This window comes from Muntiacus reevesi, chromosome X (assembly GCF_963930625.1).
Source record: "Muntiacus reevesi chromosome X, mMunRee1.1, whole genome shotgun sequence".
Lineage (NCBI taxonomy): Eukaryota > Metazoa > Chordata > Mammalia > Artiodactyla > Cervidae > Muntiacus > Muntiacus reevesi.
The window spans coordinates 129,712,121-129,734,578 of NC_089271.1; positions in this window are offsets into that span (position 1 = coordinate 129,712,121).

Below are 22,458 nucleotides of genomic sequence, written 5' to 3' on the forward strand. Positions count from 1 at the left end.
GGAGAAAAGGGAACCCTCTTACACTGTTGGTGGGAATGCAAACTAGTACAGCCACTATGGAAAACAGTGTGGAGATTTCTTAAAAAACTGGAAATAGAACTACCATATGACCCAGCAATACCACTTCTGGGCATACACACTGAGGAATCCAGATCTGAAAGAGACACGTGCACCCCAATGTTCATTGCAGCACTGTTTATAATAGCCAGGACATGGAAACAACCTAGATGCCCATCAGCAGATGAATGGATAAGGAAGCTGTGGTACATATACACCATGGAATATTACTCAGCCGTTAAAAAGAATTCATTTGAATCAGTTCTAATGAGATGGATGAAACTGGAGCCCATTATACAGAGTGAAGTAAGTCAGAAAGATAAAGAACATTACAGTATACTAACACATATATACGGAATTTAGATAGATGGTGGCGATAACCCTATATGCAAAACAGAAAAAGAGACACAGAAATACAGAACAGACTTTTGAACTCTGGGGGAGAACGTGAGGGTGGGATGTTTTGAAAGAACAGCATGTATATTATCTATGGTGAAACGGACCACCAGCCCAGGTGGGATACATGAGTCAGGTGCTCGGGCCTGGTGCACTGGGAGGACCCTGAGGAGTCGGGTGGGGAGGGAGGTGGGAGGGGGGATCGGGATGGGGAATACATGTAACTATATGGCTGATTCATGTCAATGTATGACAAAACCCACTGAAATGTTGTAAAGTGATTGGCCTCCAACTAATAAAATAATATTAAAAAAAAAAAAAAAAAAAAAAAAAAAGATGCTCCACATCACTCATTCTCAGAGAAATGCAAATCAAAACCACAATGAGGTACCATTACACGCCAGTCAGGATGGCTGCTATCCAAAAGTCTACAAGCAATAAATGCTGGAGAGGGTGTGGAGAAAAGGGAACCCTCTTACACTGTTGGTGGGAATGCAAACTAGTACAGCCACTATGGAAAACAGTGTGGAGATTTCTTAAAAAACTGGAAATAGAACTACCATATGACCCAGCAATACCACTTCTGGGCATACACACTGAGGAATCCAGATCTGAAAGAGACACGTGCACCCCAATGTTCATTGCAGCACTGTTTATAATAGCCAGGACATGGAAACAACCTAGATGCCCATCAGCAGATGAATGGATAAGGAAGCTGTGGTACATATACTCCATGGAATATTACTCAGCCGTTAAAAAGAATTCATTTGAATCAGTTCTAATGAGATGGATGAAACTGGAGCCCATTATACAGAGTGAGGTGAGCCAGAAAGATAAAGAACATTACAGTATACTAACACATATATACGGAATTTAGAAAGATGGTAACAATGGCCCTATATGCAGGGCAGAAGAAGAGACGCAGAAGTACAGAACAGACTTTTGAACTCTGTGGGAGAAGGGGAGGGTGGGATGTTTCGAAAGAACAGCATGTATATTATCTGTGGTGAAACAGACCACCAGCCCAGGTGGGAGGCATGAGTCAAGTGCTCGGGCCTGTTGGGCTGGGAAGATCCAGAGGAATCGGATGGAGAGGGAGGTGGGATGGGAGACCGGGATGGGGAATTCGTGTAACTCTATGGCTGATTCACATCAATGTATGACAAAACCCACTGAAAAATAAAAAAGTAAAAAAAAAAAGAATCTGCCTTCCACAGAAAAAGAGACAGATATAAAGAACAGACTTTTGGACTCTGTGGGAGAAGGCGAGGGTGGGAGGATTTGAGAGGATAGCATTGAAACATGTATGTTGCCATATGTAAAATAGATGACCAGTTTAAGTTCAACACATGAAGCAGGGCACTCAAAGCTGGTGTCTGAGACAACCCAGAGGGATGGGTCGGGAGGGAAGTGGGAGGGGGGTTCAGAATGAGGGGACATGTGTACCTGTGGCCGATTCATGTCAGTGTATGGCAAAAGCCACCACAATACTGTAATTATCCTCCAGTTAAAATAAATTAATGTTTTTTAATTGGAAAAAAATAAAGCAGAATTCACCTTCTAATGCAGGGGATGTGAGTTGAATCCCTGGTCAGGGAACTAAGATCCTGCATGCTACAGGGCAACTAAGCCTGTGCACCACAATTAGAGAGCCCCTGCACTCTAAAGCCCATGTTTTGCAATAAGACAGGCCTGTGCACTGCAACTGGAGAAGCCCCCACACCACAATTAAGACCCAGCACAGTCAAAAACAAAATAAATTTAACATTTTTTTTAAAAAAGAAAGAAATGCATACAATCTCATTAAAATGAAAAACATATAGCTCTCAGGGAAACCATTTCAGGAAATTTGACCAGAATCTGTTCTCAGGGTTTAATATCTGCTCCGGGACCCCGGCACCCTCCCAGGCAGCCCTGAGTTCCAGGATAGCATAGTGAAAGTGTTAATTGCTCAGTCAGGTTTGACTCTTTGCAACCCCATGGACTGTAGCTCACCAGGCTACTCTCCATGGGATTCTCCAGGCCAGAATACTGGAGTGGGTAGTCATTCCCTTCTCCAGGGGATCTTCCCAACCCAGAGATCGAACCCAGGTCTCCCGCATTGCAGGCAGCTTCTTTACCATCTGAGCCACAAGGGAAGCCCTATAAAGCATTAATCCACAAATGGGTCATCCTGTTCAATTTCCCTAAAGACACAAGGTGGCAATTAATCATACAAGACCAGTTTGTCACCAAACCAATTATCTAGAGGCCTCCTAATCCAGAACACGGTGTTTTGAAAGGACACACGAAATCTATCATACCCTGTATAGCCTGGCCAGGATTGCATTTGAAGAGTAAAGGTCAACAAGGGACACTTTCCATCGGACAGATTAGGAATGTCACTAAAAGGCCAGGGCAAGGGCAAGTACCTAGAAGCTAGGGGACAAGATCCAAGGGCCAGGGCCTCAGGTGCGGCTCCCTCCCTCATCCCACCAAAGGAGCACACTGCCCCTCCCTTACCTCTCCTCAGGCACACACTCCTCGGCTGAAGCAAAGGTATGGTCAACTGGAAAGAGCACTGGACTTAGAGATAAAAGATCTGAGTTTAGGGCTTCCGTGGTTAGAATTCTGGGCTTTCCCTGCTGTGGCCCAGGTTCAATCCCTGGTTGAGGAACAAGATCCTGCAAGTGGAGTGGTACCACAGAAAAAGAGAGAGATTTGACTTTACCTCTGTTTCTCACACTACCTAATGGTGGGACCTTGAGCATTTCTGGGCTTCCCTGCTTCATCTGAAGACAGAGAAATACTTTTCTTAACTTCATTTGTATGACTTTGTGAGGATGAAATTAGATAAAAGGAAGGCTTGTTGGTGTAGTGAAAAGAGCATGTTGGGACTTCCCTGGTGGTCCAGCGGTTAAGAATCTGCCTGCCAATGCAGGGGACATGGGTTCGAGCCCTGATTTGGGAAGATCCCACATGCCTCAGAGCAACTAAGCCCGTGTGCCACAACTACGAGTCCGAGTTCTACAGCCAGTGCTCCACAACGAGAGAAACCACTGCAATGGAAAACCCATGCACTGCAACTAGAGAGTAGCCCCCATTTGCAGAAACTAGAGAACGAACCTGTGCAACAATGAAGACCCAGCACAGCCAAAATTTAAAAACTTCGTTAATTATTTAAAAGAGTAAGACATGAGGCATGTAGGAAAGAAAAGTAGAATACAGGATGTAAATCCAACTATATCAATAATACACTTGAATATAATGGGATGAAAATTAAAAAAAAAAAAAAGAGCATGTTGGATTCAACAAAATTATGCTTCCAATTCCAATATAAACACTTCATAGTTGTGGGACTTTAGGGAAGTGGCTCAGACAGTAAAGAATCTGCTTGCAGTGCATGATATCCGGGTTCAATCCCTGGGTCAGGAAGATCCCCTCGAGAAAGGCATGGCAACCCACTCCAGCATTCTCACTTGGAGAATTCCATGGACAGAGGAGCCTCGTGGGCTCCATGGTGTCACAAAGAGTCAGACACAACTGAGCGACTAACTCTTTCATATGTTTCCAACTCCAGTATAAATACTCCATAGTTGTGTGACTTTCAGGAAGTTACTTCACCTTTCAGAGCCAGTTTCCTAATCTGTAGAATGGGAGAACAGTATCTGTCTCACAGGGATATTGTGAGGATTAAGTGAGATAATGTTCGGAAGTGCCTGACCTCTAACAGGCACTTAAGAAGTAATAATCAATTATAAAACCTAGATGATAGTATTTTATAAAATTCTATACAAATGGAACAAGGGTATATGCAATGGGGGCAACTTGCTTTTTTTTTTTTTTTTTTTTTTTAAGGATGTAGCCCTTCTTCATAAAGATTGATTATCCTGGCTCTTGGCTATAACATCTTTAAATTCAAGATTTCACAATAATGATTTTCAATGAAGCTCTGACAGTAGTGTCGTTAAAGGACTGAAAAATGACTTCCAGAAAGTTGGCAGAGACCTCTATCTCTCCCCATAATAAAGTGCTCTCGGAATTAGCTTAGGACATTAATTTCCTCAGGCCAAATACCTAGTTCTTCTTGACTTTTTGGCCTCCATAGGCTCCAGGTTGTTTGCATGTTGCATAATCTAGTGTTTGTCCATCAGAATATTTACTATTCTTCAATTATTCATGTATATTTTTGTACAACACTGGTAATTTTTATATCTATTCTAACCCTATGTCACTTATTACTAGGACTTTCAGCACTCTTACTGCTTTTGCATGTATCATATATATTAACAATGTTCATTGAACTGGTCAAACCTAGGCAAAATCACAGCAAACACACCTGATGAATGCCAATGCCAGAGATCAAAATGACAGTCAATAAGCTGCTGGAAGCAGAGAAAGTTGATGACATTTGCCCTCCATAAAGCTTTGTGGCTCTAAGAAATGTCTCAAGTAGAGGAGTTTCTGTACATATAGGGAACTTACTTATGCCAGGCACTGTGCCAGGAGCAGGGAGTGCAATGGCCAGCAAGAGAGACCTAGTCTCTGCTCTCCCCAAATTCTCAGTCTAACAGATCAGGAAATGGACAACTGCCATGCAGTGTGATGATATGATGGGGAGCTAGAGAAGCAGAAAGGAAGGTCACCTAAACCAGACTTGCATAGCAGAGAAGACCGCTGAAGGAAGTGATGTCTACACTGAGACCAGAAGGACAAGTAGGATTGAGTCAGGTAAAGATCGAGAGAAAAGGGTTCTAAGCAGGAAATATGGTCTGTTCAGGGAACTGGACATCATTCCTGCTGGATGCAAATTATGATAAGGAAGGCTGCAGAGAGAAGCTGGAGCCAGGCCACACAGGGCCTTATAAACCATGGGGAGGGAATGAGGAGGACACTTGCAGTCTCCACTGTCTCTTCTTAGTGTAAAATTGGACAAGTCATTTAAGATTTTAAGCCTCAAAAAAAAAAAAAAGATTTTAAGCCTCAGTTTCCACATGTGTAAAACGAGGATAGTACTCTAATAATACTTACTTCATAGGCTTGTATAAGAGTTCATGAGATAGCGCACATAAGATACATAACATAGAATGTGCTTAATAAATATTAGCAATTATTATTTCTATGTTATTTCATCTAATGTGAACTTGACATAATTTGGCTGGTTGGAAAATTGCTGATCTCATATATTTTTATAGTATATATGTATATACATATGCATAAATAGACACCCATATCTATAGTTTTTTCAAATTAAATTTCTTTGTTTTGTTGATTATAAAACAGAAGTTTTATACGTTGATATACTCCTATTCAGTCTCTCTTTATTTTCTAATTTGTTTTCCATGACTTTATATCTTAAATTTTTTTTTCTTTATTAGTTGGAGGCTAATTACTTCACAACATTTCAGTGGGTTTTGTCATACATTGACATGAATCAGTCATGGAGTTACACGTAGTCCCCATCCTGATCCCCCCTCCCACCTCCCTCTCCACCCGACTCCTCTGGGTCCTCCCAGTGCACCAGGCCCGAGCACCTGTCTCATGCATCTCACCTGGGCTGGTGATCTGTTTCACTATAGATAATATACATGCTGTTCTTTCGAAACATCCCACCCTCCCCTTCTCCCACAGAGTTCAAAAGTCTGTTCTGTACTTCTGTGTCTCTTCTTCTGCCCTGCATATAGGGCCATTGTTACCATCTTTCTAAATTCCATATATATGTGTTAGTATGCTGTAATGTTCTTTATCTTTCTGGCTTACTTCACTTTCTATAATGGGCTCCAGTTTCATCCATCTCATTAGAACTGATTCAAATGAATTCTTTTTAACAACTGAGTAATATTCCATGATGTATATGTACCACAGCTTCCTTATCCATTCATCTGCTGATGGACATCTAGGTTGCTTCCATGTCCTGGCTATTATAAACAGTCCTGCGATGAACATTGGGGTGCACGTGTCTCTTTCAGATCTGGTTTCCTCAGTGTGTATGCCCAGAAGTGGTATTGCTGGGTCATATGGTAGTTCTATTTCCAGTTTTTTAAGAAATCTCCACACTGTTTTCCATAGTGGCTGTACTAGTTTGCATTCCCACCAACAGTGTAAGAGGGTTCCCTTTTCTCCACACCCTCTCCAGCATTTATTGCTTGTAGACTTTTGGATAGCAGCCATCCTGACTGTCGTGTAATGGTACCTCATTGTGGTTTTGATTTGCATTTCTCTGAGAATGAGTGATGTGGAGCATCTTTTCATGTGTTTGTTAGCCATCTGTATGTCTTCTTTGGAGAAATGTCTGTTTAGTTCTTTGGCCCATTTTTTGATTGGGTCATTTATTTTTCTGGAATTGAGCTTCAGGAGTTGCTTGTATATTTTTGAGATTAATCCTTTGTCTGTTTCTTCATTTGCTATTATTTTCTCCCAATCTGAGGGCTGTCTTTTCACCTTGCTTATAGTTTCCTTTGTTGTGCAAAAGCTTTTAAGTTTCATTAAGTCCCATTTGTTTATTTTTGCTTTTATTTCCAATAATCTTGGAGGTGGGTCATAGAGGATCTTGCTGTGAATATCTTAAATATTATCATGCCTCTAGTGACAATATCTTCTGTCTTCCTCAGTCAGTCTTTATTTGAAGCTTGCTGGTTCTGTGACTTCCCACTCTTCGCGTCTAAATTGATAACCTTGGGAACGGCGCCCTCTGGCGTTTATCCTGTGTCAGTTCAAGAGACAATGTCCCATTGTGATCTGTGGTCCCTTGCCTATTGCCTTTTGTGCAGAAACTCTCAGTCCCAGAGAATGTGAAGGTTGTTAAAGCTCCAGGTTTTGCAATACAAAACCTCTGGCTATCACAAAGTGTCCTTGACCTTGAATTTTCAAAGGTATCAAACAGCTACTTATTACTCTCAGTTCACATTATTGTTGTTACCGTTGTTCAGTTGCTCAGTCATGTCTGACTCTGCGACCCCATAGACTGCAACACGCCAGGGTTCCCTGTCCTTCACTATCTCCTGGAGTTTGCTCAAACTCATGTCCATTGAATCAGTGATGCCATCCAACTATCTCATCCTCTGTCGCCCCTTTCTCCTTCTGCACACACTCTTTCCGAGCATCAAGGTCTTTTCCAGTGAGTTGACTCTTCACATCAGATGGCCAAAGTATTGGAGTTTCAGCTTCAGCATCAGTCCTTCCAATGAATATTCAGAGTTGATTTCTTTTAGGATTGACTGATTTAATCTCCTTGCAGTCCAAGGGGCTCTCAAGAGTCTTCTCCAACACCACAGTTCAAAAGCATCAATTCTTCGGCACTCAGCCTCCTTTGTGGTCCAACTCTCACAACCATACATGACTACTGGAAAAAACCATAGCTTTGACTCCACAGACCTCTGTCAGCAAAGGGATATCTCTGTTTTTTTAATACACTGTCTAGATTTGTCATAGCTTTCCTTCCAAGAAGCAAGCGTCTTTTAATTTTGTGGCTATAGTCACCATCCACAGTGATTTTGGAGCCCAAGAAAATGAAGTCTGTCACTATTTCCATTGTTTCCCCATTTGTTTGCCATGAAGTGATGGGACCAGATGCCATGATCTTCATTTTTTGAATGTTGAGTTTTAAACCAGCTTTTTCACATTCCTCTTTCACCTTCCTCAGGAGGCTCTTTAGTTCTTCACTTTCTGCCATCAGGGGGTTATCATCTGCATATCATTACTCTTTGAGCCACCAGGGAAGCCCGAGTTGGACCATAAAGAAGACTGAGTGCCGAAAAATGGATGCTTTCAAACTGTGTTGCTGGAGAAGACTCTTCAGAGTCCTTGGACTGCAAGGAGATCAAACCAGTCAATCCTAAAGGAAATCAACCCTGAGTATTCACTGGAAAGACTGATGCTGAAGCTCCAATACATTGGCCACCTGATTCGAAGAGCCAGCTCATTGGAAAAGACCCTGATGCTGGGAAAGACTGGGGACAGGAGGAGAAAGGGGCGACAGAGGACAAGATGGACTCAATCAACATGAGTTTGAGCAAGCTTGGGGAGATTGTGGACAGGAAAACCTGGCGTACTACAGTCCATAGGGTCGCAGAGTCAGACATGACTGAGCAACAACAACATCTGCATATCTGAGGTTATTGATATTTCTCCTGGCAATCTGGATTCAACCTTGTGATTCATCCAGCAGCCTGGCATTTGGCATGATGTACTCTGCATAGAAGTTAAAAAAGCAGGGTGACAATATATAGCCTTGACATACTCCTTTCCCGATTTGGAACCAGTCCTTTGTTCCATGTCTGGTTGTAACTGTCACTTCCTGACCTTCACACAGGATTCTCAAGAGGCAAGTCAGGTGGTCTGGTATTCCCGTCTCTTGAAGAATTTTCCACAGTTTGTGGTGATCCACCCAGTCAAAGGCTTTAACATAGTCAATGAAGCAGATGTTTTTCTGGAACTCTCTTGCCTTTTCTATGATCCAACAGATGTTGGCAATTTGATCTGTGGTTCCTCTGCCTTTTCTAAATCCAGCTTGAACATCTGGAAGTTCATGGTTCATGTACTGTTGAAGCCTAGCTTGGAGAATTTTAAGCATTACTTTGCTAGCGTGTGAGATGAGTATAATTGTGTGATAGTTTGAACATTCTTTGGCTTTGCCTTTCTTTGGGATTGGAATGAAAACTGACCTTTTCCAGTCCTGTGGCCACTGCTGAGGTTTCCAAATTTCCTGGTATATTGAGGGCAGTACTTTCACAGCATCATTTTTTAGGATTTGAAATACCTCAACTCGAATTCCATCACCTCCACTAGCTTTGTTTGTAGTGATGCTTCCTAAGGCCCACTTGACTTCTCATTCCAGGATGTCAGGTTCTAGGTGACTGATCACACCATCGTGATTATCTGGGTCGTGAAGATCTTTTTTGATTAGTTCTTCTCTGTATTTTGCCACCTCTTCTTAGTCTCTTCTGCTTCTGTTAATACCATTTCTGTCTTTTATTGTGCATCTTGGCATGAAATACTCCCTTGGTATCTCTGATTTTCTTGAAGAGATCTCTGTTCTTTTTCATTCTATTGTTTTCCTCTATTTCTTTGGATTGATCACTGAGGAAGGCTTTCTGTCTCTCCTTGCTATTCTTTGGAACTCTGCATTCAGTTGGGTATATCTTTCCCTTTCTCCTTTGCCCTTGCCTTTCACTTTTCTTCTTTTCTCAGCTATTTATATAAGGCCTCCTCAGACAACCATTTTGCCTTCTTGCATTCCTTTTCCTTGGGGATAGTTTTGGTCACCACCTCCTGTGCAATGTTATAAACCTCTGTCCATAGTTCTTCAAGCACTCTATCAGATCTGATTCCTTGAATCTATGTCACTTCCACTGCATAATCATACGAGATTTGATTTAGGTCATACCTGAATGGTCTAGTGATTTTCCCTACTTTCTTCAATTTAAGTCTGAATTTTACAACAAGGAGTTCATGATCTGAGCCACAGTCAGCTCCCAGTCTTGTTTTTGCTGACTGTATAGATCTTCTCCATCTTTGGCTGTGAAGAATATAATCGATCTGATTTTGGTATTGACCATCTGGTGATGTCCATGTGTAGAGTCTTCTCTTGTATTTTTGGAAGCGTGTGTTTGTTACAACCAGTCTGTTACTCAGCCAAACTCTGTTAGCATTTGCCCTGCTTCATTTTGTACTCCAAGGTCAAACTTGCCTGTTACTCCAGGTATCTCTTGACTTCCTACTTTTGCATTCTGGGGCCCTATTATGAAAAGGAGATCTGTTTTTTGGTGTTAGTTCTAGAAGGTCTTGTAGATCATCATAGAACCATTCAACTTCAGCTTCTTTGGCATTAGTAGTTGGGGCACAGACTTGGGATTCTGTGATGTTGAATGGTTTGCCTTGGAAATGAACAGAGATCATTCTGTTGTTTTTGAGATTGCACCCAAGTACTGCATTTTGGACTCTTTTGTTTACTATGAGGGCTACTTTATTCCTTCTGAGGGTTTCTTGCCCACATTAGTAGACATAATGATCATCTGAATTAAATTCGCCCATTCCTGTCCATTTTAGTTCACTGATTCCTAAAATGTTGATGTTCACTCTTGTCATCTCCTGCTTGACCACGTCCATTTTACCTTGATTCATGGACCTAACATTCCAGGTTCCTATGAAGTATTGTTCTTTTTTTTTTTTTTTTTTTTTACTTTTTTTGTGTTTTTTTTTTTTTTTCATTTATTTTTATTAGTTGGAGGCTAATTAGTTTACAATATTGTAGTGGGCAGTATTATTCTTTACAGCATCGGACTTTACTTCCATCACCAGTCACATCCACAACTAGGTGTCATTTCTGCTTTGGCTCAGCCTCTTCATTCTTTCTGGAGCTATTTCTCCACTCTTCTCCAGTAGCATATTGGAGACCTACTGACCTGGGGGGCTGATATTTCAGTGTCCTATCTTTTTGCCTTTTCATTCTGTTCATGGGGTTCTCAAGGCAAGAATGCTGAAGTGGTTAGCCATTCCATTCTCCAGTGGACCATGATTATTACATACAAAGAGACTTTCCTAGAAGAAAAGACCTAAGGATTTGGAGACCTGGAGTCAAGACCTATGTATCTATTATTACTGTGTGACCTTGGGGAAAGTCCTTCTCCCAATTAGGTCTCCCATTTTTCAAGTGAAAAAGTTAGACAAGGACTTCTTGGTGATCCATGGTTAAGAATCCACCTTTCAGTGCAGGGGACATGGGTTCCATCCTTGGTCCAGGAAGATTCCACATGCCCCAGGGCAACTAAGCCTGTGCATCACAACTAGAGAGTAGCCCCTACTCCCTGAAACTAGAGAAAGCCCTCATGAAGCAATGAAGACCCAGCATGGCCAAAACTAACTAACTAAATAAATAAAATTTTTAAAAAGTTAGACAAAATCCATGTTTTATGGAATGTACTTTGTAGACTACTCTATTAATTTTGAGATACCACATACACATAATTGAGAGAGGAGAGGTTACCTTAGCAAATAAATCTGGAAAATGGAGATTAAACAAAATAAGTTTCTTGACTGCAGGAGCTCTCAGATTTTGCAGTGCTCATACAGTGCATGTTGTGAATTTGCAAGATGTGACTATAGCTTTCCAGTGTCTCTTGACTACAGAACCCTTTGCTGGCAGAGCATCTTGCAATGTCAATATTGTAAGAAAACTATGCTTGAAAATGCTGGTCTGTGCTATAATTTAATTTGGCGAGTCTTCCTGATCACCCATGGCAAGGTTAAGTGAGCAATCTGCTAATGTCAGGACACCAAGTCAGTGATAAACTCTGACAATAATCAAGATCATAGCTTCTTAATAATCATAACAACAACCATGGTAATGATATTGATCAGTAATTCAATAATGATTATTCAGGGCTGGGTAGGCCAAGGCATTGTGCCAAGTGCCTTACATGTGTTATCTCACTTCATCCTCAAAACAACCCATTGAAAGAATTTCTGTTATTTTCCCATCTTAAAGATGAGGAAATCGAGTTTGAGAGAGATCAAAGAAGTTACTTAAGGTCAGTTCAGTTCAGTTCTGTCACTCAGTCATGTCTGACTCTTTGCAACCCCACAGACTGCAGCATGCCAGGCCTCCCTTGTCCATCACCAACTCCCGGAGCTTGCTCAAAATCAAGTCAGTGATGCCATCCAACCATCTCATCCTCTGTCGTCCCCTTCTTCTCCTGCCTTCAATCTTTCCCAGCATCAGGGTCTTTTCCAGTGAGTCAGTTCTTCGCATCAGGTGACCAAAGTATTAGACTTTCAGTTTCAGCGTCAGTCCTTCCAATGAATATTCAGGACTGACTCCCTTTAGAATGGACTGGTTGGATCTCCTTGCTGTTCAAGGGACTCTCAAGAGTCTTCTCCAATACCACAGTTCAAAAGCATCAGTTCTTTGGCACTCAGCTTTCTTTATAGTCCAACTTTCACATCCATACATGACTACTGGAAAAACCGTAGCCTTGGCTAGACGGACCTCTGTTGGCAAAGTAATGTCTCTGCATTTTAATATATGCTGTCTAGGTTGGTCATAACTTTTCTTCCAAGGAGCAAGCGTCTTTTAATTTCATGGCTGCAGTCACTATCTGCAGTGATTTTTGGAGCCCCACCAAAAATAAAGTCTGCCACTGTTTCCACTGTTTCCCCATCTATTTGCCATGAAGTGATGGGAGTGCATGCCATGATCTTAGTTTTCCCAATGTTGAGTTCTAAGCCAACTTTTTCACTCTCCTCTTTCACTTTCATCAAGAGGCTCTTTAGTTCTCTTCACTTTCTGCCATAAGGGTGGTGTCATCTGCATATCTGAAGTTCTTGATATTTCTCCCGGCAATCTTGATTCCAGCCTGTGCTTCATCTAGCCCAGCGTTTCTCATGATGTACTGTGAATATAAGTTAAATAAGCAGGGTGACAATATATAGCCTTGACGTACTCCTTTCCCGATTTGGAACCAGTCTGTTGTTCCATGTCCAGTTCTAACTGTTTCTTCCTGACCTGCATACAAATTTCTCAGGAGGCAGGTAAGGTGGTCTGATATTCTCATATCCTGAAGAATTTTCCACATTTTGTGGTGATTGACACAGTCAATGTCTTTAGCATAGTCAATAAGGCAGAAGTAGATGGTTTTCTGGAACTCTCTTGCTTTTTTGATGATCTAACGGATGTTGGCAACTTAATCTCTGTTTCTTCTGCCTTTTCTAAATCCAGCTTGAACATCTGGAAGTTCATGGTTCACGTACTGTTGAAGCCTGGCTTGGAGAATTTTGAGCATTACTTTACTAGTATCTGAGAGGAGTGCCATCGTGTGGTAGTTTGAGCATTCTTTGGCATTGCCTTTCTTTGGGATTGGAATGAAAACGGACCTTTTCCAGTCCTGTGGCCACTGCTGAGGTTTCCAAATTTGCTGGCATATTGAGTGCAGCACTTTCACAGCATCATCTTTTAGGATTTGAAATAGCTCAACTGGAATTCCATCACCTCCATTAGCTTAGTTCGTAGTGATGCTTCCTAAGGCCCACTTGACTTCTCATTCCAGGATGTCTGGCTCTAGGTGAGTGATCACACCATTGTGGTTATTTAAGTCATGAAGATCTTTTTTATATAGTTCTTCTGTGTATTGTTGCCACCTCTTCTTAATATCTTCTGCTTCTGTTAGGTCCATACCATTTCTGTCCTTTATTTTACCCATCTTTGCATGAAATGTTCCCTTGGTATCTCTAATTTTCTTGAAGAGATCTCTAGTCTTTCCCATTCTATTGTTTTCCTCTATTTCTTTGCATTGATCACCAAGGAAGGCTTTCTTGTCTCTCCTTGCTATTCTTTGCAACTCTGCATTCAAATGGGTATATCTCTCCTTTTCTCCTTTGCCTTTCATGTCTTTTCTTTTCTCAGCTATTTGTAAGGCCTCCTCGGACAACCATTTTGTCTTTTGTCTTTCTTTTTCTTGGGGATGGTCTTGATCCCTGCCTCCTGTACAATGTCATGAACCTCCATCCATAGTTCTTCAGGCACTCTGTCTATCATATATAATCCCTTGAATCTATTTGTCACTTCTACTGTACAATTGCAAGGGATTTGATTTAGGTCATACCTGAATGGTCTGGTGGTTTTCCCTACTTTCTTCAATTGAAACCTGAATTTGGCAATAAGGAGTTCATGATCTGAGCCACAGTCAGCTCCTGGTCTTGTTTTTGCTGACTTGTTTTTGCTGACTCTCAATCTTTGGCTGCAAAGAATATGATCAATATGATTTTGGTATTGACCACCTGGTGATGTCCACGTTCTAGAGTCTCCTCTTGTGTTGTTGGAAGAGTGTGTTTGTGACCACTTAAGGTCACAAAGCTACTAAATTGCAGAGCTGTGGCTGAAGCCCTGGCCAGCTGCTGCCCAAGCACATATTTAAGTATGCTATATCTATCTATGGTGATAAAACTTCTTGTCCAAACCGAGACATTTTTGAGAGTGAAGGGACTCTAAAAATAACTATATAATTTTTGAAATATTAAGTTTTTTTCACCAAATCTGATTTAATTATCTACTGTGCAAAACTTACAGCCAAAAGTAAAATCTTTTGTTAAAAAATGAAAATTAAATCTACTTGTATATATTAAAGCAAGATATAAGTTACTTATATTGATTGTCTGAACATCAAAAAGTAGCATAAGTAGAGTAATTTTTGTTGGTACATATTCACATAATCTGATCAGTTTCTTTCTTAGTCCTGCCTTTTATAGTGAATCATTAATACATCTTCATGAAAAATGTATTTTTTTCAATATGGCATTCTTATTTTTAAATTTCTAAAATAAAATTGTCTGCAATAATTTTCAACTTTGAATTTGATGGTTAAGAAATTTCAAATTGTTCATGTCTTCAATTGACACATTTCTGTAAACCACCCTATTTTTCTTTCTTTAACATACCATCTACTTTGTTTATTCATTTTTGGCCACACCATATGGCTTGTGGGGGCTTAGTTCCCCAACTAGGGATGGAACCCATGCCCCTTGTAGTGAAAGAGCTGAGTCTTAACCACTGGACCACCAGGGAAATCTCTGCCTATTTTATTTTACTTTTTATTGAAGTATAGTTGATTTACAATATTATATTAGTTTCAAGTATACAGCACACATAGTGATTCAGTATTTTTATAGGCTATACTCCATTAAAAGCTATTACAAAATAATGGCTATATTTCCCTGTGCTGTACAATATATCCTTGTTGCTTACTTACTTTATATACAATAGTTTGTATCTCTTAATACCATACCTCTCTCTTGCCCCTCCCTGCTTCCGTCTTTCCACTGGTAACCACTAGTTGGTTTTCTATATCTGTGAGTCTGTTTCTGTTTTGATATATATATTCATTTGTTTTATTTTTTACTTTCTGCATATAAGTGATATCATATAGCATTTATCTTTGTCTGAATTATTTCACTAAGCATAATAATCTCTAGGTTCATCCATGTTGCTGCAAATGGGAGAATTTCATTCTTTTTATGGCTGAGTAATATTCCATTGTGAATATATATGCATGCTAAGTCGCTTCAGTTGTGTCTGACTCTTTACGACCCTATGGACTATAGCCTGTCAGGTTCTATGTCCACTGGAGTGGGTTGCCATTTTCTACTCCAGGGGCTCTTCCCAACCCAGGGATTGAACTCCACATCTCTTATATCTTCTGCATTGGGAGCCAGGTTATTTACCACTAGTGCCAGCTGGGAAGCCTATAAACATACATACATACATACATATATATATGTATGTGTATATATATATATTGTATATACATGTATGTAAGATATTACCACATCGTCTTAAGCCACTCTTCTGTTGATGGACACTTGGATTGCTTCCAACTCTTGGCTATTATAAACAGTGCTGCTGTGAACACTGGGATGCATGTATCTTATCGAATTAGTGTTTTTGTTTTTTCTGGACATATACCCAGAAGTGTAATTACTGCATTGTATGATAGGTCTATTTTTAGCTTTTTTGAAGACCCTCTGTACTATTTCCAATAGCGGCTATACCAGTTTACATTCCCAACAACAATATAGGAGGGTCCCCTTTTCTCCATAACCTCGCCAGCATTTGTTATTTGTGAACTTTTGATAATTGTCATTTTTGATAGGTGTGAGGTGATATCTTGGGATTCCCAGGTGGAACAGTGGTATTCCACCTGCCAATACAGAAGATGAAGGAGACACAGGTTTGATCCCTGGGTCAGGAAAATAGCCTGGAGTAGGAAATGGCAACTCACTCCAGTATTCTTGCCTGGAAAATTCCATGGACAGAGGAGCCTGACAGGCTACAGTCATGGGGTCACAAAGAGTCCACCATGACAGAGTGACTGAGCATGTATGCATGAGGTGATATCTCATTGTAGTTTTGATTTGCATTCCCCTAATAATTATCAATGTTGATCATCTTTTCGTGTTCCTGTTAGCCATCTGTGTATCTTGGGGAAAATGTCTATTCAGGCCTTCTGTCCATTTTTTGATTGGGTTGGATTTTTTTTAAATATTGAGTTGTATGAGCTGTTTATATATTTTTATATTAACCTCTTGTTGGTCATATCATTGGCAAGTATTTTCTACCATTCTGCAGATTGTCTATTCAAAGTATCATGCATCAATGTACCCACTGCTATATTCAAAATAGATAACCAACAAGGACCTACTGTGTAGCACAGGGAATGCTGCTCAATATTCTGTAATAACTGAAATGGGAAAAGAATTTGAAAAAGAATAGATCCATGTATGTGTATAACTGAATCACTTTGCTATACACTTGAAATTAACACAACATTGTTAATCAACTATGTTTCAATATAAGTTTAAAAAGAAAATACCACACATCAGGAAATACTTCCACAGAAGTTATTTAAAAGAATTTCACAATTAAATCCTAGTCACTGTTTACCATATTTTGCTCTAGTCCTTTATTAGGGATACATTTGAATGCCTTCCTGTTTTTGTTAACTGCTATTTTGCTATGCCAAAGCCTTTGATTGTGTGGATCACAACAAACTGTGGAAAATTCTTCAAGAGATGGGAATACCAGACCACCTGACCTGCTTCTTGAGAAATCTGTATGCAGGTCAGGAAGAAACAGTTAGAACTGGACATGGAACAACAGACTGGTTCCAAACAGGAAAAGAAGTACACCAAGGCTGTATATTGTCACCCTGCTTATTTAACTTATATTCACAGTACATCATGAGAAACGCTGGGCTAGATGAAGCACAGGCTGGAATCAAGATTGCCGGGAGAAATATCAATAACCTCAGATATGCAGATGACACCACCCTTATGGCAGAAAATGAAGAGGAACTAAAGAGCCTCTTGATGAAAGTGAAAGAGGAGAGTGAAAAAGTTGGCTTAGAACTCAACATTCAGAAAACTAAGATCATGGCATGCACTCCCATCACTTCATGGCAAATAGATGGGAAAACAGTGCCAGACTTTATTTTTGGTGGGGCTCCAAAAATCACTGCAGATAGTGACTGCAGCCATGAAATTAAAAGACGCTTGCTCCTTGGAAGAAAAGTTATGACCAACCTAGACAGCATATATTAAAATGCAGAGACATTACTTTGCCAACAGAGGTCCGTCTAGCCAAGGCTACGGTTTTTCCAGTAGTCATGTATGGATGTGAAAGTTGGACTATAAAGAAAGCTGAGTGCCAAAGAACTGATGCTTTTGAACTGTGGTATTGGAGAAGACTCTTGAGAGTCCCTTGAACTGCAAGGAGATCCAACCAGTCCATCCTAAAGGGAGTCAGTCCTGAATATTCATTGGAAGGACTGATGCTGAAGCTGAAAGTCTAATACTTTGGCCACCTGATGTGAACTGACTCATTGGAAAAGACCCTGATGCTGGGAAAGATTGAAGGCAGGAGGAGAAGGGGACGACAGAGGATGAGATGGTTGGATGACATCACTGACACAATGCACGTGGGTTTGGGTGGACTCCGGGAGTTGGTGATGGACAGGGAGGCCTGGCGTACTGCCGTCCATGGGGTCGAAAAGAGTCAGACATGCCTGAGTGACAGAACTGAACTGAACTGATTTGCTGAGAGCTTCAAAAGCCAAAGGGATTTTTTTAAGGACTCTATTTATTGAATATTTTTATTAAACAGTTCCAACTACTGTTGAGTAAAATAACCCCAAGTTCAGAGAACTCATTATAAAAAGTTCAATAACACTGTAGTACACTTAGGTGGACTAACAAAGGGTTTCAAAAGCACGAACATTTCTAACATCTGACTAATGATGGAGGGCAAAGAGAGAAAGCACAAGCTGAGTTTTTCTTTCTTATTTTGGATATTCAACATAAATTTTGTCACATACAAAAATAATAGTTCAGACCCTAATTGTTTTTATAGAAAAAAATATATTTGTAAACTTGACACTTCATAATCTCTTTCAATAAGGATCCAAACAGCTACTTTGGAGGCAGTCATCAATTGTATGTGAACCACAACCATCCCAAGGATCTTCCTGCTCTACAGATTTCTTAATCAAGTCAGAACACTATTTTTTACCATGACAATTCCCTCTGTTAAAATTTATGCTCATCTTATCACCAAAAAAAAAAAAAAAAAAAAACCCAAATAATTTTATCTTCAATGTTAAACATTTTTTTTACTGAACTTACAATAGTATTTACAATGCTGGCAAATGTTTCACCTTCATCAAAATTTACTTCCAAAACTGTTATTTGGGAAATTCTCTTGGTGGTCCAGTGGTTAGGACTCAGCACTTTTCACTGCCAAGGCCCAGATTCAATCCCTGGCTGGGGAACTAAGATCCCATAAGCTGTGCAGCACAGCTAAAAAAAATTAAAAAGTCAAAATTGTTATTTGATTGCATGTGTTGGATGAAATAACTGAACCGTTATTAATTTAGCTTCTCTTTTATTTGAAGCACCTGAAGTTACTAATATAAAGTTGGCGTCATGGAACCATTCATTTGGCTAATTCAGCCAACATTTTCATGGCTACTGTTTCACTTTTCATACGTGCACAAGGATATTTAGAGTAAAAAGTAACCAAAATAATTTTAGGACAACCACTTGATATACTTGACAAGTCATGCTGCACAGAGTTACGTGTAAACCTTCTATACTCGCATGCGGAAATCTTTGAACCCTTCTTCTGAAGTAGATGGTGATTCTTCTTCAGCAGATAGATGTCTTCTGGTTTCTGTGTGGTTATATCACTGTGGCCTCCATGAATAGTAAACATCAATAGACATTATGTGTGAACTACATATATGTCATCAACTTCAGTGCCTGGATTTTTATAAACACATACTTTCATCTCACTTGTGCTCCTTACCTCTAAGAGGATTTATTGCAAAATGGAAAAGCATTATCAATCAATAAAATATACTTGTAGATTTCTACTATGGAGAAATTACACAACCACAGTTGCAAGAATCTTCAGACTGTTTGGAAGGACTGCTAGCTTCTGTTCCCAACACATCTTTCCCGTAGACCTAACCTTAATTTCCCACATCTCCCACTGACCCTTCCAACTAGAGACCTGATAGCTTCTATAACTCATTATCTGGAACTCACAAGCAAGAAAACAACTGGCCAGTGTGCATGCAGGGGGCGGGCAGTGGAACAGTGTCAAATACGTCTTCCAACACCACCTGAAACCTGACGATGATAGCTGTCCCTGGCTGCCGTGATCTGAGCACATTTCCTTTTATCCCTCGTGGGAAGGTTAACTATGTTTGTCTGAAAAGGGTCAGAAAAGGAGATGGATTATCACTGGCTGTTCAGATGTGCAGGGTTCTCAAACTGAAACTTGCAGAAGAAGCAGTGTGGGCTGCTCTCGCCTTATGAGATGGTCCACACTCTCTGTGGAGTATGCTTCTCTCTAAATATATCCATTTCTTACCTATCACGTTGTCTCTGGCTGAATTCTTTCTTTGATGAGACATCAAGAACCTGAGAGTCCTGAGACAGGTGTGTGATCTCCGTTAAAAGACTGTGGTGCTCCAGTGGCTAAGACTCTGTGCTCCCAATGCAGGGGACCTAGGTTCGATCCCTGGTCAGGGAAATAGATCCCATATACCGCAACTAAGGACTGGCACAGCCTAATTAATTAATTAATTGATTTTTCAAAAAGAAGCAGTAATGATGTGGATGCCTATTATACACGCTGATCCTGGATCTAACCTGAGAGATTCTAATTGGCTAGAACAGTGTAGTGACCTGGGTCTGGGAATTTAAGAAGCATCCCAAACCATGAGAAACATTGTTATGAAGCCAGATTGATCTCTGGGGCAGCCCTGAGCTAAGAGTTACTCTGCCTCTAGCCCCTGGGCTTCTATGATAGCTCAGTTGGTAAAAAAATCTGCCTGCAATGCAGGAGACCCTGGTTCAATTTCTGGGTTGGGAAAATTCCCTGGAGAAGGGATAGGCTACCCACTCCAGTATTGTTGGGCTTCTCTTGTGGCTCAGCTGGTAAAGAATCCATCTGCATTGTGGGAGACCTGGGTTTGATCCCCGGGTTGGGAAGATCCCCTGGAGAAGGGAAAGGCAACCCACTCCAGTATTCTGGCCTGGAGAAGTCCATGGACTGTATAGTCCATGGGGTCGCAAAGAGTCACACAACTCTGCAACTTACTTTCAGCCCCTGACCTCCCCTCATTCTAACTTCTTATTTCCATGCTATAGAAAAGCCTACCAATCACACGGGACCCATTTGGCAATAGCCTGCTCTCCTTTCCTCTTGGGGAGAGCAAACTCTGCTCTTACATGTACAAGTGTCTGGAGCACAGACATTTCAACTCACTTCTCCTACTATCCCCTATCAAGGGAGGACTGCCAATCTTTTTCCTTAACATGTTGAGATATGCTTGGAATTCAGTGTTCTAAACAGTCAGCAATTTGGTGTGTGTTTCTGCGCCATTGGTTTACCCCGTAAACTGATTCTTGTTCAAGGAAGGACCTGATGCCCAGCCGCGGAGAACGTGCTCAGACCCCAGCGGTCAGCCCAGCCACTTTGGGGTCCGCTTCCATGTCAGATCTCAAGGTCATGGGGGTAGCCTGCTTCAGATGATTGAGACAGAGAGGCAAATAAAGGCCTGGCCTTGTCAGCCCATCGGGCCAATACTCGCTCCAGACCTCCCTGTGGGGTTGTCCACGGTTTGTTAAGCCTGGCATCACTGTTCCACATTCCCCTTTGTCCAATCCTGCCTCCCACGCTGCCCTTTCACAGATATTGATCTCTAAACATCTTGCACCCCCAATTCTACTTCAGCATCTGCTTCTGGGAAACCCAAGCTGTGACACCCCACTTCTTGCCCTCACAGCAACTCCACTAAAGTACATAAAGTCCAGGGCAGCACTTCAGTGCAAACTTAGATGATTCCCAGCAGTTGAGCACCAGATGACACACCCTGGGTCCCCCGCACGAGGCTTCCCGGTGTCCCGGCCCTTAGCCACGAGAAAGGCCGCAGACACTGCCTTGACGGACGTGAAGCAGAGAAAGCTTCCTGGAGTGGGCTGAATCTCAGGTGAACATTTCAAAGCAGCGAGAGAAAAGAAGGAAGAGAACCAGCACCCACTGAGTATCTCTTTCATCTAGGGCTCTCTGCTAGCAACTTATTTTATTCCATTAATGCAGTACTCACAACATTATGGGGTAGGTAGTTCCCCCACTAGTAATAACAAAATAATAGGTATTTTGATCGAGGGAGTGCATTGCAGTAGGATTTTTTTTTACCAACTGAACCGCAGAGCCAGAAACCAAACCAATACATCGAAAAAACTAGACATATTTAAAATGTACCATTTGATGGGCTCTGACATAGGCACATTTACGAACCAGTTGTGTCTAAGTCACGTATAGCCAACCCAGCAGAGGCGCCAGGCTTTGGTGCAGATTCTTGCAGCCATAAAGGATACCAGGTGACTAAGTGCGCCGGAGAAAGACGTCAAAGCACCTGCTGTCAGCGAACTTCTGAAAGCACTAGCTTTGGACATAAAGGACCTTACTTTACTGCTCTTTTCTCCGAGAGGTCGTGATTAACTGCTAAGAATTACAGGTACTCGGGGGCCGAAGCCAAGAATAAAGCAGCATCACATTGCAAAAACAAACTGCGTTTAAAGGCTAGGCCTCCAGGGGGTAGAATGGTCCTGGAGGAATGCCTGGAAAGCGACAAAGCCTCCGGAGTCACTAGCTCAAAGTACAATTGTCGCTTTGCTGAGCACGGCCGCCCACAGCTGCAGCCGGCCCTCCGAAGGTACCAAACGCAGGAGACACAAAAAGCCAATGTTTCGCCCAGATCGATGTGTTCCACCCGAAACGCTGACCCACATGTTCTGAGGCGCGCCTAGCTGGCCCAGATCCCCCTCCTTCTGCCACCCCTGCCGCTCCGGCCCTCGCCCGCCGAGGATCCAAAGCACAGAAACCCACACTCCCCGCTCGGGTACCACCACCAAGAGGGGGTGGAGAAGGGAGGGAGCCAACCACTTCTGGCTAAGTTTCGTTTTTAT